We start from the raw sequence: 15,389 nt of genomic DNA, 5'->3' as shown, positions 1-15,389 counted from the left end.
GCAAAACTAATCAATCAAGGCAGCAAGCAGATCAGGAGTTGCCTAGGGTCAGGGAGAGGGAATGACCACAAAGGACACAGGAATCTTTTGTTTAATATTGTGACTGTGAGTGATGGTTACGGGATGTATACATTTGTCAAAATTCTTTGAGCTATACACTTATTGGGTTGGCCAAAATACTCGTTTGGGTTTTTTGCAATATTTTACTTTTTGGCCAACCTGATTAACAGGTATATGTTTTATTGTATGAAAACAGAGTTGCCTCCATAGAGCTGATTCTCAAGTACAGTGGAATCTGAGGTATAACCGATCTTTAAAATGCCTAGCACATGCCAGATGTGGCCGATCTAAAAGAGAAGGATAATGAAGCATTTATCCAGTGCTGACAGTGTGTTACAATGGCAGACACTTGGTAAGTCTAAGGAATGGTCCTGTTTTCAAAGAAGTGTAAGATGAGGTCCCTTCCCTAGAAGGATTTAAAATACAGTGGTTTGGGCTATTCTGAAAAAAAGATAACTAAAATTCAAGTTGGCCTTGAAACACTAAATGAGAATTGCCAACAGGTGCGTAGGAGGAAGAGTTACCTAAGCAAGAGTCATGAGTCCGAGTCATAAGTCCAACCAAGGCATCAAGGAAGAAATGTAGGAGCCTTTTTGAAAGACGGTGATCTGACCTATTTGGTTAGAGCAGAAGGCCTGAGTAGGTCAGAGTGAAGAAATAAATGAAGGACCACACAGGACAGGGAAGTCGGGAACCCTTGCAACAAAGGCACCCTGAGAAGTCACTGGAGGTTTCTGAGTAGGTCTCGGGATTTTAAGAAGGTAGAGAATGGATCAGAGGGGAAAAGGAAAGAAGTTACAGGCAGAAGAGTTAGAAGAAAATGACAATCACCCTGGTCTACCATGACGAGTGGCTCGACAAAGGAGGCAATGAGAATGTAGTGATGGATGCTTCCTATTGCCAAGCTCAGAACCAGCATCAAAAAGAGCTAAGTAAGTGATGGGGGCTTCCCTGGTGGCCCAGTGGATAAGATTCCTCCTGACAACGCAGGGGACATGGGTTCAATCCCTGGTCCGGGAAGATCCCGCATGTCTCAGGGCAGCTAAGTGCGCCTAGAGCCTGTGCTCCACAACAGGAGAAGCCAAGTCAGTAAGAAACCCACACACCACAACTAGAGAAGAAAACAAAAAAGCCCGCACGCAGCAGCTAAGACCAGTGCAGCCAAAAGGAAATAAACTTTTTTCTTTTTTAAAAAGAGAGCTTCAGTGGGTACCCAACGTTCAGGTTGAGGACTAGCTGAGGAGCTGGCTGTCCATATCTCTCTGTTAGCTATGGCAGTAATCTAGGCACACCCAACACATCAAAAACACAAGTTGGTGGACTTCAGCTAAACAGGTGTGTCCAAAGTGTACTGACTGATGTGCGAGGGAGGGAGGTTTTTAATCACAAGTCTCAGAGTTCTATCCTTGGTGGCATCCTGGTCAGTAGTTTTATCAGTGACTTGGGTAAGGAAACAGCCAGTATGCTAGTCAAATTCTTGGGCAGCACAAGCCTGGAAAGGAGATCAAAGCCAAGCTCCGAGAAGAACACAACAGGCAGAGATGATGGGCCAAATGTAACAGATTCAACTCAACTGTAAGAGATGCAATATTAATTCCTGTCCTTAGGTTCAAACACTACTGTATAAAACATTCTAAAGCAATTATCCTTCAGTTAAAAATAAATTAATTAAAAATTCAAAAAACTACTGTATAAAACTACTACAAATGGCTTGCGTGCTAAGTTGTTTCAGTCGTGTCCAACTCTTTGCAACCCCATGGACCGTAGCCCGCCAGGCCTCTCCATGGGAAGATGGGATTCTCCAGGCAAGAATACTGGAGTGGGTTGCCATGCCCTCCTCCAGGGGATCTTTCCAACAATGGGATCAAATCTCCTGCACCAACAGGCAGGTTCTTTACCACTAGTGCCACCTGGGAAGCAGTTTCAAAATAAATGGCATGGTCACCCAGAGTTCATTCATATTTAGGCCAAAGAACTGATGCTTTTGAACTGTGGTGCTGGAGAAGACTCTTGAGAGTCCCTTGGACAGCAAGGAGATCAAACCAGTCAGTCCTAAAAGAAATCAACCCTGAATACTCATTGGAAGGACTGATGCTAAAGCTGAAGCTCCAATACTTTGGCCACCTGATGCGAAGAACTGACTCATTGGAAAAGACCCTGATGCTGGGAAAGACTGAGGGCAAGAGGAGAAAGTGGCAACAGAGGATGAGATGGTTGGATGGCATCACTGACTCAATGGATATGAGTTTGAGAAAACTCAATTTGGTGGACTTCAGCTAAACAGGTGTGTCCAAAGTGTACTGACTGATGTGGGAGGGAAGGAGGTTTTTAATCACAAGTCTCAGAGTTCTGTCCTTGGTGGCATCCTGGTCAGTAGCTTTATCAGTGACTTGGTGTGTTGCACTTGATGGGGTTGCAAAGAGTCGGACAAGACTTAGAGACTAAACGACAACAGACATGCTAAGTCCCCCAAAAGAGAAAAGTAAGTCTCCTTCTTGTACATTTCAGGGCACGCCTGAAATAATTTGTTCATTTGTGCATCACACACTTTGAGAAGGACACTGACAAAAGTGGAAGGTTTCCAGACAGTAACAGCCAGCTTGGAGAATCTATGACATGAAAAATAGTGGAAGAAACTGAACACACTTAGCCAGGACACATGGCAAAAACATGTCAGGTCTGAGCAGGGTTAGAAGGGCATGATGGTCGCCAGGGGAAAGAAGGGCCAGACTTACTCTGGGAGGCTCCAAAGGCAGGGCCGAGGCTAGGGTGAGGAAGCTACAGGGAGGCAGACTGGGACTTAAAATGAACAATGCCTTTTCGCTTTTGTTTTTTGGCCATGAGGCTTGTGGGATTCTTAGTTCCCCGACCAGGGATTGAACCCAGGCCACGACAGTGAAAGCCTGGAATTCTGACCACTGAACCACCAGGGAACTCTCGAGCAATATCATTACATGGTTAGAATTGCATTAAAAAAACGGAAGAGGCTACCCTGAGAGGCAATGGCCTCTCCATTACTAGAGGGATCCAAGCAATGGTGGGAAATTATGGAGCTAAGAAATACATCAGGCAGCAAATAAAGAGATGACCTTCTCTGGTCTCTTCCAGTTCCAAGAGACTATGAAATCAAGAAATCCAGGAGCATCTGCCTATGAAAAGATGCTCACCTCCACTCACAGCAAGAGACATTCAAATTAGACTACCCCAAGGACATAAAGCTGGAATATTTTCACCACCGGACTTCAAGGTTTTATAATGCTACACTAATCGATGCAGTGTGGTATTGGCCTGGTAATAGAGTCTAGAAATAGATCCAGACAAATATGGTCAATTGATTTTTGAGAAAGGTACAAAGGCGAGTCAGTGGAAAAAAGACAGTCTTTTCAACAAATCATGCTGAAACAACTAAATATTCAGATATTCAAAAAAAAAAACAAAGTTTGTAAATATAGCTTGCACCATATACAAGAATTAACCAGTAACGGCTCATACAGCTAAATGGAAAAGTAAAAAGAAGAAATAAGAGGAAAACCTTTGTTAACTTTGGGTTGGATTTCTTAGAGTCAATACCAAAAGCACAACCTACAAAAGATATTAATAAATTGGAACTGAGTAACTGATGACAGGAGTAGGAGGAAGAATTTTCACTGTATATACTTTTGTGCCTTTTGAATGTACCATGTGAATTCACCACATGTATCTTTAAAAAAAAAAACACACACAGCAACCTCTCACTTCTGAGTATACACCCACGAGATGTGACATCAGGGACCCAAACAGATACGTGTACACTTGTGTTCACAGCAGCATTATTCACAATAGCAGAAGTGGAAGCAACCCAAGTGTCCATCAACAGATGAATGGATATACAAAATGTGGCTGATGCGTACAATGGAATATCATTCCATCTTAAAAAGGAGGAACATTCTGACACATGCTGCAACATCAAAGAACTTTCAAGGCCTACACTATGTGAAATAGTGAGTGAAGGTCGCTCAGTCGTGTCCAACTCTTTGTTCAACTCCGTGGACAGTAGCCCACCAGGATCCTCTGTCTATGGAATTCTTCAGGCAAGGATACTGGAATGGGTTGCCATTCTCTTCTCCAGGGGATCTTCCCAACCCAGGGATCGAACCCAGGTCTCCCACATTGCAGGCAGATTCCTTACCGTCTGAGCCACCAAGGAAGACCAAAGTGAAATAAGCCAGTCACAAAAGGACAAATACCATATGTTTCTTCTCATATGAGGTTCCTAGAGGAGTTAAATTCCTACAGACAGAAAGTAGAATGGTGGTTTCTGGGGACTAAGGAGCGGGGACCGGGGGGGTAAGTGTTTAACAGGGACAGAGTTTCAGTCTGGGAAATTAAAACAGCTCTGGAGATGGATGGTGGTGATGGCTGTATAACAATATGAATGTATTGAACGCACCAAACTGGTTAAAATGATAAGTGTTGTGCTATGTATATTTTATCATAATATATTAAAAAAGTCAGAAACTTCTGACTTTGCAATTGGTTCTGGCTTACATTATAAGCAGTGCATTCCATGATGACTTTAGGGATGTTTACGCTCAAATTCAATAAAGGCTTTAAAAAAAAAGAAGATACTGACATTAAGAAAACTAAGTTCATATTATATAATTATACTATTCATTCATATATTATTCACACTATAATATTCAGATTCTTAATTATACTATTTCTAGTTTCCCAAAGGCCACTGTGAGCCCTGAAAGGGTCTCCTTCCCTTGGGGACCCCTCATTCCCCAACACTTCAGGCCTCTGGATGCAGGCATCAGCTCAGGTCTAATCTGGCCCTTAACCTACTTGCCATGCCATGTGATCCTGTTTACTACTGGCTCGGCAGCCGCAGGCAAAGCTTATTATTACAAGAACCCCTGGTCACCAAACCACACATTCTGGCTGGCCGGTCCGTTCGGAAGAAAAACATTCCTGCTGCGGCTTAGCCTTTAGTTCACCTGTGTACTGTAAACAAATCTGGGCCTGCTCAGAAACCGGGGTTCAAAGAATGTTTTTAAAGGAGCCTATCTTTTAGATAAAAAAAGATGCTCTCATGAAAACAAGGCTGACACACAGCAGAAACCTACACAGCATTGTAAAGCAATTATACTCCAATAATAAAAAAAATTTTTTTGATTAAAAATCTCATTTGAAAAAAAAAGCACCCAGCAACTTTTGTAAAAAATGAAATAAATTATGATGTATGGATTTTAAAAAAAAAGCAGGACTTCCCTGGTGGTCCAGTGGTTGAGAATCCATCTGCCAATGCAGGGGGCACAGGTTCGATCCCTGGTCCAGGAAGATTCCACATGCCTCCGGGCAACTAGGCCTATGTGTCACAACGACTGCAACTACTGAAGCCTGAGTGCTCAAGAGCCCACGCTCTGAGACAAGAGAAGCCACTGCAATGAGAAGCTCTCACACAGCAACTGGAGATCAGGCCCTGCTTGCCACAACTAGAGAAAGCCCTTAAATAGCAACGAAGACCCAGTGCAGCCAAAATTAATGAGTAAATAAAAACAACAACGTTGACACAATCATCAGATTAAAAAGATTAGCACCCACTGATCAGTGGAGACGTGCTAACGACGACTGGGAACCTTCTCACTTCAATACTAGGAGTGGATTTGGGAAAGGCTATTATGAGAGCTCAAACTTGAGTTGGGTGAGGTTCAGTCGCGCCTTGGGTGTAGGTCGTGGTCTCCAACCTCCAGGGTCTAATGCTCGATGATCTGAGGTGCAGTTGACGTAATAATAATAAAAATAAAGTGCACAATAAACATAAGGCACTTGAATCATCCCCAAACCATCCCCCTGTAATCCATGGAAAAACTGTCTTCCATGAAATCGGTCCCTGGTGCCTAAATGGTTGGGGACCGCTGGGTAGGTTACAACAGCATGCTTCCCTCTCTATACAGAAATTGTTTCCCAAGCTCAACATTAGGGAAGGACCAGTGGGAGGAACCAAAGGATTGCAACCTGCCTTTCTCATGAGTTCCGCAGGAGTTAAGTTTTCCAAAAGGCTGATTCTCAACCCTTGGAGCTGGTACTCCCTAGCAACTTCTCAAAATAGAAATGTGAAGGGCTTTCTGTTTGCTTCCATCTCACTGCCCAGCCCTGGCTCTCCCGGTTGGGTCACCACAAACAAGGAGCGGGTGGAGGCGGTTCAAGGGCAGTTAACTCTCACTTCTTTGGCAGCTGGTTATCAACGGGATGGTTTGTATTCCACCTCCCTGGGCAAGGCACTTCTCCATGGTCTCGGCCAGTTTTCCTACTTGTTGTTCTGACAAAAACCAGCGAGAAAGGAAGTTGCAGCTGAAATAAGCCTTCCAGGGTATGTGGATGTTATGTGAACATCTAGCCCCAGTTTCACGCTTAATGACAGTCTATGTTCTGGTGTCTTCTGATCTTTACAGTGATTTTTTTTTTTTAATTCCACGGATCACTTTTACCTTTTTCTTTTTTTTTCTTTTACCCAACTTTTTAGATGATGAACCTGGTGCCCTTTTTTCTTATTTAAAACTACCTTGCTGGAACACATTGGCTCCTCTTTTGCCCAGATCACCACAAAGACATACCACCGTAATATTTCTTCTTCAGTGCTTCTTGACTTTTTTCTGTTTCCGAACTGCTCTTATACACAATCACACTCTCTTAATAATACCTCTAATTACACTGCCGAGTTCCCTGAAACCAAGAAAGTGCTACCTTGCCCTGACTCCACCCACCCCACCCCACCCCACCCCTGCCTCCCCCGAGAATTACGAATTTATGCCCACAAATTCAAAGAGAGACCACAATAACTATTAATCAGCCAGTGAACTACTTGTTGGTTACTCAAAATTAATAAATGCAAAATATATTAAGTAAATGCTAGACCCCATGCAAAGGGCTTCCCTGGTGGCTCAGATGGTAAAGAATCTGCCTGCAATGCAGGAGACCTAGGTTTGATTCCTCGGTTGGGAAGATCCCCTGGAGAAGGGAATGGCAAACCACTCAGATATCCTAGACTGGAAAAATCCCATGGATAGAGAAGCCTGGTGGGCTACAATCCATGGGGTCACAAAGAGTCAGACATGACTGAGCGACTAACACACACAAAAAGATCCCACACAGGGGATCCTATACATATAGACCACCTCATTTAAGGCTCACAACCACCCTGCAAGAGGCTGAGAAAAAATAGGGAACTTGGTTTTCTCAGATCACACCTAGGAAATGACATGCTCTAATGGGTAAAGAACTCAAGAATCTGGACTTGATGACCTTGGTGACTCTGGCCCTGGCCCTTTGCTTCTCTCAACAGTTAGTCCCAGGCTTCCCAGCTGGCTCAGTGGTAAAGAATCTGCCTGCCAATTCCAAGAGACATGGGTTCAATCCCTGGGTGGGGAAGATGCCCTGGAGAAGGAAATGACAACCCACTCCAGTATTCTTGCCCGGGAAATCCCATGGACAGAGGAGCCTGGCGGGCTATACAGTCCAAGGGGTGGCAAAAGAGTAAGACACGACTTGAGGACTAAACGACAACAGTTAGTCCCCATATCTGTAAAATAAAACGTTACAACTCCCTCCTGACTTCCATCTTCTAAGAGTACCCAGGCTTAACTGAAATGAGTGTCTTGGATAAAGGATGAGCAAACTATCATCGTCCCCAGTGTACAAAATCACACACAAGAAGGAAAACAGGATTCAACACAGGGCTCCCTCCCTTTTTTTTCCCCCAAGAGCCACACACACACACAGAGGGTGGGATGGAGCAGCACGTGACCAAATCAGTGAGCACACCGAAGCGCAGCCGGTGGTTACACACCAATGAAAGAGCACAGTTTCCCACGTATCTGGCACCGGGCAGGGGCTCGAGTCGCTGCACACGAGGGACTCTAAGTACTGGCTTCAGCGGTGAGCCGCTGAGGAGCCAGAGCACAGCAGAGGCAGCAGTTTAAAGGGTGGGAGTGACTCCCGCCGCTTCTAAGGAGTCTTGAAACCTTCGGGAAAGGTAGAAAGGGACGGGGAGGGGGAGGCCCGGCACGCTCCAAACTGCAACGTCGCCGCCTCTCTGCGCTGAGAAGTAACCTGCGGCTCAGTCCACCTGGACACCGGGGTCGTGATCAGCACGAGGGCCTGGGCGGCAGCTGAGAGCGCGCGCAGGGGAGACAACCGTCCCAACTGAGGCAGGGAGGGGGGCGCTCCCAGAGACCCTATGAATAAACTGGACACCAGCGCAGGAGGCCGTCCGGGCCAGGGCCCAGGCACTGTCATTCCCGGGGCAGGGAGTCTTTTGTTAGCGGGAGGCTTCGATTTTTGACGCGGGACCCCCAAGGGGCCAAGCCAGGGCCGAGGGGCAAGTGTGAGCCCCTGAGAGGAAGGAAATGGCCACGAGCTGGAGGCAAAAGCCAGTTCCTTGACTCCTCCACCGAAAGGGATTCCCTCGAGGCCATTCCCTGGGTGCAGACCCCAGACTCCCCTCCCCTCGGCCAGGAATCCCGAGGAGGCGGAAGGCCGGGCCCCACGCCCCTGTGCTCCCCTTGCTTCGGGCCACGGGCCTTCTCGTACTTACCCGGGGCCCGGGGACCGGTCTTCCTCGCCCGCGTCCTCTCCCCTCCCTGCCCCCTCCTCACTTCACGTCCCCTCCTCCAGGGGCCGCGGCCATGTCCGTTACTGGCAACTCCAAAGCGGTTTGCCTCCTTCTCTGACAATGGAGACTGCTAGCTCGCTCGCTAAGGTCCTGGGCGCCGATTGGTCAAAATTCTAGACAGGAAGGAGTTCCAGCTTCTTATTGGCAGAACGGAGCGCGAGGCTGTAGCCACAACCGCCCCTCTGGGAACCTGGCGGAATTGAGTGCCAAATGCTGCCGGCGGGAGAGCTCACAACCGCTGTCCATCCTTGAGCGTTGTTCTCCGGCGGTGTCTGAGCCAGAAGTCTCAATCAGGGATGAGGGCACGGCTTTCAGCTCGATTCGTTTTCCCACGGAATCGTCCTGGAAAGATCGACAGGACCTTCCGCCCCCCCGCCTTTCTTTTAAAAATAAGCCCTTTGCAGAGCAGAGCGCCTGTGTCTCCGACTTCTAACTACCCTCCTTGTTGCTGGGAACAAATGCCTAGAGACACCTCGCTCAGAGACCTTGGAGGGAGTCCCTGGGGATCAGGACTGCTTCCAAATCAAAGCTGGAGAATCTAAGGCAATCCTGCAGTTTTCTCCTCAGCTTAGCTGAACTCTAAGGGGAAAAACAAGTTAAAAAAAAATTTTTTTTCCCTAGATAATTAGAGACATCGCCTGGGAGACCTCTCTTGGGAAAACAAAGCAAGCTGTGTCAGTATTTACTTCTCTTTTCCCAGAGATCTAAGTCTGGAGAGTTAGGGTTTTGTTTTTTGGTTTTGTGTCTGTTTATAAAATTGAAGGACGGTCATGGCTGGCCCTGGGAAGTAAGAGCCCCTTCTCCCTATTAATGAATTTAGTTATGTAATTAAAATCTCTCTCTCTTTGCAGCTGGACAAGAAGGTGCCATTTCGGTGCCAACTCTTGTATGTTTGAACTGTTTTATCTGTGTCTGGTAGACTTGAATCTTAAATACAACTGGTGGAATGTGTCACTTTCCTGCAAACGAAAATCGGCAGTTTATCTCTGCAAATAGAAAAAGTCCAAATCTCTCTGCCTGACATTCAAAGCCCCTCATAAATCAACTCAGACATACATTTTCAGGCTTAACTCCCACAAACTGAACTATTCCTACAGCCACAGATTCACCACTATCCCCTAGATGCCTCTGGGACTCTCCCACCTCTGCTCCTTTGCCCAAGAGGATTCCTGTGCTTTGCAGATTCCTTCCTACCAATAAAGCCAGTGTTCAAATACACCCCCATCCTAAAAGTCTACCTCAAATACTACCTGCCCAAAAGCCTTCCCAGACTTTTAGTCATTGAAACTCTCTCTATAGCATTGTGCTTTTGCATCCTCACTGCATGGCTGCCTTTACAAAAGTATGCTTTGCACAGAATAATTTTTGTAGGACTTCAGGCTCCATGAAGGCAGCTTGGTTATCCTGGCAGCCTCCACAGCACCTTACTTGGAGCCTGGTACCCAGTAAATGTTTGCTAAATTGAACTAGCCCATTGTCTGTATCTTAAGTCTTTTCACTTCATCCCAGAAGGCTTTATAGTCACTAAGTCATGTCAAACTCTTTGCCACCATGTGGACTGTAGCCTGCCAGGCTTTGGTATTCATGGGATTTCCCAGGCAAGAATACTTGAGTAAGTTCCCATTTCCTTCTCGAGGGGACCTTTCCGACTCAGAGATTGAATCTGCATCTCCTGATTGTCAGGTGGATCCTTTACCACTGAGCCACCAGGGAAACCCCTACCTGCAACCCCCCGCATAAGCTTATATAGCTGCATTGGTGTTACCCGAAAGATGTAGGGTTCAGCTGCTCGCCAATCAAAAGCCAATAAACCAGCCAGGTTGCTGGAAAGGAAAATTTGCTTATTTCACATTCAGGCATGTGGTGGGGAGAGCAGAGGTCTGTCCAAAGGCTGACTCCCCTACCCTGACAAGCAGGGAGTGGAAGCTTCTGTAGGCTAAAGGAGGGGGCTACATGCAGAAACCCCACAGTCAGCTCTGACAGTCATCTTCACGGTGGTCATCGGTGGTCTGACCAGTGTCATCCTGGTTGTTTTAGATGCAGTTAACCTTCGGTTTCAGAGTCAGCTTGTTTCCATTTCTTTGAGGCCAAGTCTCAGAACTGTGACAGCTTATCCCACGGTTACAGTCTGGTCACCATGTAGTTAACTTCTCCACCTGGTGAGGGTTTCAGCATCTATAAGACAACTCTCAGGATATGGCTCAGAATTTTATCGATAGCCCTTGAGGAGGAACTAAAGGTCCTTGACTATGCTTAATGACTAGACTTTTATTATTTGGCCTCCTTTGACTGTTTTCCTTCATTTCTACATGTTCTTACTTCTCTGACAAACTTATTCTTTGACTAAAGTGTTCCGTAGACAAAAGGCAGGAAGAGGACATGGGGGGCAAGGACCATAGGGTCCTGCTCTCTTTCATTTGTAAGGTTAGAAAATGTAACACAGTCATCCTGCCCTGTTCCACTTTGTACCCCAGTCACCTCTGGCCATACTTATTTCTCTGTTCTGTTAGGTTTTATGAACATCACTCAACAAATCTGAGCTTTATTCTGAGAGATCAAAAAGCCATTGGAGTGTTTCATGGATTTTTAGAATTTTTTTATTGATTTTATTTTTGGCTATGCTGAGTCTTGGTGGGCTTTCTCTCGTTGCAGTGAGCGAGGGCTACTCTTCACCGTGGCGTGCAGACTTCTCGTTACAGTGGCTTCTCTTGTTGCGGAGCACAGGCTCTCGGTGCAAGGGCTCAGTAGTTGTGACCCAAGGGCCCTAGAACACAGACTCAGTAGTTGTGACTCAGGTCCCTAGAACACACACTCGGTAGTTGTAGTGCACAGGTTTAGTGCTCTGAGGTATGCAGATTCTTCCCGGACGAGGAGTTGAACCCGTGTTCCCTGCACTGGCAGGTGGATTCTTATCCACTGTGCCACCAGGGAAGTCCCCGTTGGAGGGTTTTAAGTGAAAGAGTGTCCACGATCTGACTGGCATTTTTTAAATCTTCAGTTTGGCTGCTGAGTGGAGAATGGATCATAAGGAAGCAGGAATGGCTTTGAGAGGCCCAGGGAGGAGGCGTGGCACTAACCTGAGCAGCCCCTTGCTAAGGTGGTGGCAGCCTGGGTGGCAAGAAGTAGAGAATTTGAGAGATCTTTACAGGTAGACTAGGCAAAACTTAGCAAAACTTTGCAATCAACTGAAGGTCTGGGGAGAAAGAAGGTTTCTACACCCTGGATCTCATATGACCGTCAGTTATTTTTTAAAATCTTTATTGAATTTGTTACAGAATTGCTTCTGTTTCATGTTTTGGCTTTTTTGGCCAGAAGGCATGTGTGATCTTAGCTCACCAACGAGGAACTGAACTGCACCCCCTGCATTGGAAGGTGAAGTCTTAACCACTGGCCCGCCAGGGAAGTCTCACATATGGTGTCAGTTAAAATGACAAAAGTATTTGTTCAGCTCCAGTTGCCTCCAAAGGAGTAATTTAGAGTAAAGTACTGAACAAACCATCAGCCAGAAAACATTTCTCTGTTTATTTATGACTTCGCTTCATCTAGATGGAGATACGAGAGGTGAGTCAGAAAATGTGAGTAACTCATCAGAGCTGATTCAGGTTTTGAACAAGGAGTGACATGCCGAATCCCAGCCACACAGCAGCGTGCTCCTCCCAGCTCGCACTGGAGCATCCTTCGTCTTGCACCATCCTTTCAGCCTAATCAGGTGTTTAAAGGTGACAGGGTGAACTTGTTTAAGATTTAACTTGTCTGAGCTAAACGCCGCAATTGGAATGAGTCCCTTGACTGAAATCACAGTTTCAGGATCCATTCTGCAAATGGCTAAGTAGTGGTTTTTGCTGCAGCTAAAGTTTCAGACCAGCCTAGGGACAATTACAGGCTCTTTGAAAGGATGGACCAAATGATCAAAGCACATGGACAGTTTACATAAGAAGAAACTACATATTAGAACTTTAAAAACTTTATTGGAATACAGTTGATTTGTAATGTTGTATTACTTTCAGGAGTACAGCAAAGTAAATCAGTTATACATATACATATATCCACTCTTTTTTGCATTCTTTTCCCATATAGGCCATTACAGAGTAATGAGCAGAGGTCCCTGTACTATACAGTAGGTTCTTGTGAGTTATCTATTTTATCTACAGTAGTGCGTATATGTCAGTCCTAACCTCCCAGTTTGCCCCTCCCCCGCTTTTCCCCTGATAGCCGTAAATTTGTTTTCTACATCTGTAACTCTATTTCTGTTTTGTAGATAAATTCATTTGTACCCTTTTTTAAGATTCCTTATATAAGTGGCATCAAAAATATTTGTCTTTCTCTGCCTTACTTCACTTAGTGTGACAATCTCTAGGTCCATCCATGTTGCAGGAATTGTTACTTTGGCAGAAAGTTTCAATCTCACTAATAACCAAAGACCATTAAATTAAAACAAACCCAGCGGAGCCATTTCTCATCTGTTTTGTTAAATAAAATAATAAAATTTAATAATGCTGAAACTGTAGTGAAACTGGTAAGTTTAAACATTAATTTTTGATTGCAGTCTACATTGTTATAATATCTGTGCTGGGCAATCTGACAGCAGGTGATAAAGAACCATAAAAGGATCAACTCTTGATTATCTCTTTTTATGGTAGTACTGCTTTAGGAAATAATTCCAAACCTTTGTGTATGGGGGGTGGGTGGGTGGGTGGCAGATACAGCAATGAACAAGTAGATAAAAATCCCTCCCCTCTAGGAGCTCCCATTGTAGTTTGGAGGCATGAGGGGAGTTGCTGACAGATTATTAAAAAAGAAGTAAGTAAAAAGTGTGTCAGATGGTGGTAAATGATATACAGAAAAATAGCTGGGGAAAATGGAGAATGCCGAAGACTGGGTTCATTTGAGATGCAGAGACCACAGAAAACTTCACTGACCATGATCACTATGGCAACCCACTCCAGTACTTTTGCCTGGAGAATCCCATGGACAGAAGAGCCTGATGGGCTACAGTCCATGGGGTCACAGAGAGTCAGACACGACTAAAACGACTTAGCGTGCAGGCACTCATCTATAAGTATTATTGTGTATACAGCAGGATTCTGGATGATGTTGGTCTGGACTTTGGAAATATAATTCAGCCCCTACCTGTGAATTCTCTGGATAACCCTTATAACCCTCTGAACTTTGTTAGAAGTTATTCTGAACAATGTGTGTGTGTGTGTGTGTGTTTTAACATAGTTGATTCTCTTGCAGGATCTGATGGCCAACACCAACACCTTGAATCTGTTAGCAGAGTGGGGTGGATACGAGTGGGGCCTTGTAGTATAAGCAGGGGCTTGATATTTCTCAACTCCTAAATGTATTTGTTTTCTTGTTTCTTTGTTCATTCAAATGATGACAAGGTCCAAAGGGTGGCATGGGAGTCAGGGGCTGAAATAACCTGGTTGTTAGGGATTCTTATCACATAAGAGGGCAGGAAACTTTGTAGCCAGCTTGCAACTACAAGAAAGTTAAGTTCTAGAGATGGAAAACACAACCGTGATCATAGTCAGCAATACTGTGTTACATACTTCAAATTGCTAAGTGAAAGTTGCTCAGTCATGTCCGACTCTTTGCGACCCCATGGACTATACACTCCGTGGAATTCTCCAGGTCAGAATACTGGAGTGGGCTGCCATCCCCTTCTCCAGGGGATCTTCCCAACCCAGGGATCGAACCCAGGTCTCCCACACTGCAGGCGGATTCTTTACTAGCTGAGCCACGAGGGACTAGTGGGATCCTAGAGTGCAGAGTCCTAACCAGTAGACCACCAGGGAATTCCCTAAAAGACTAGGTCTTAAATGTCCTCCACACAAAAAAAGAAATGATAATTAAGAGACGTGTTAGAGGTATTAGCTAACACTACTATGGTGATCATCATTGCAATATGTAAAAATGTATTAAATCAGCATGTTCTACCCTTGGACTTCTCTGGTGGTCCAGGGGTTAAGACTCTGCTTCTGACACAGGGGACATGGGTTTAATTCCTGGCCTGGGAACTAAGATTCCACATGTGGCTCAGTGCGGTCAAAAGAAAAAAAAAGTTCTACCCTTTAAACTTGTTATTGTTTAGTCACTAAGCCATGTCCTACTCTCTTACACACCCATGGACTGTAGCCCGCCAGGCTCCTCTGTCCATGGGATTTCCCAGGGAAGAATACTGGAGTGGGTTTTCATTTCCTTCTCCAGGGGATCTACCTGACCCAGGGGTCAAACCCACATCTCCTGTGTTGCAGATGGGTTCTTCACCACCAAGCCACCAGGAAAACTCCCCCTTTAAGCTTACACAATGTCATATGTCAAGGATTTGTCAATTTAAAAAAACAACAACTTAGCAACTAAGCTCCTGGATGGGGTGTTCATTCAGGCTCATGGTAGAACTCGGACCCAAGTATGAAAGGTGGGGTCACAGGTGACCACCATGTGGCATGCACCTCAAAAGAGGGAGTTTTCATGATGAAAGAAGCAGAATGGTCTGGAAGGAGCCATGAAAGCATAGAAAACTATGCTGCTGCTTCCCTTCCCAACTTGGATTTGGGAGAATTCTCCCTCCACTCGAGAGCTGCAGGAGAAGTGGCCTCTTCATAGGAAAGCCACTCTCAGGTGAAGGAGTGGGTAGCTGGAGAGTCTTCTGAAGATGCTGAGGCGG

At 45.4% G+C, this 15,389-nt stretch overlaps 1 protein-coding gene and 1 long non-coding RNA gene across 38 annotated transcripts in view; one reads left to right on the top strand and one right to left on the bottom strand.

Moving 5' to 3' along the window:
• Positions 1-8,755, bottom strand: part of TMEM94 (transmembrane protein 94) — a 35,321-nt gene extending 26,566 nt beyond the window's left edge. For 24 of the 37 annotated variants that reach the window (XM_081575265.1, XM_081575272.1, XM_081575283.1 and 21 more), the window contains exon 1: positions 8,639-8,755. The gene's annotated coding sequence lies outside the window, so the exon portion shown is untranslated. Of the gene's footprint in view, positions 1-7,891; positions 8,222-8,638 lie in introns of those variants that run through there. The other 13 variants (XM_081575264.1, XM_081575270.1, XM_081575277.1 and 10 more) reach the window with 3 other exon arrangements.
• On the top strand, positions 6,526-8,755 carry LOC145540586 (uncharacterized). Its single transcript, XR_014078400.1, has 2 exons — positions 6,526-6,993; positions 7,416-8,755. It is a non-coding gene; the product is annotated as an uncharacterized LOC145540586 (long non-coding RNA).
• Positions 8,756-15,389: the final 6,634 nt, after the last annotated feature.

The sequence above is a fragment of the Giraffa tippelskirchi genome, chromosome 3, assembly GCF_054371585.1.
Source record: "Giraffa tippelskirchi isolate mGirTip1 chromosome 3, T2T-mGirTip1v1.2.pri, whole genome shotgun sequence".
NCBI classification, from domain to species: domain Eukaryota; kingdom Metazoa; phylum Chordata; class Mammalia; order Artiodactyla; family Giraffidae; genus Giraffa; species Giraffa tippelskirchi.
Note: the sequence above shows the minus strand (reverse complement) of the source record. Positions and strands in the feature narration are given on the sequence as shown.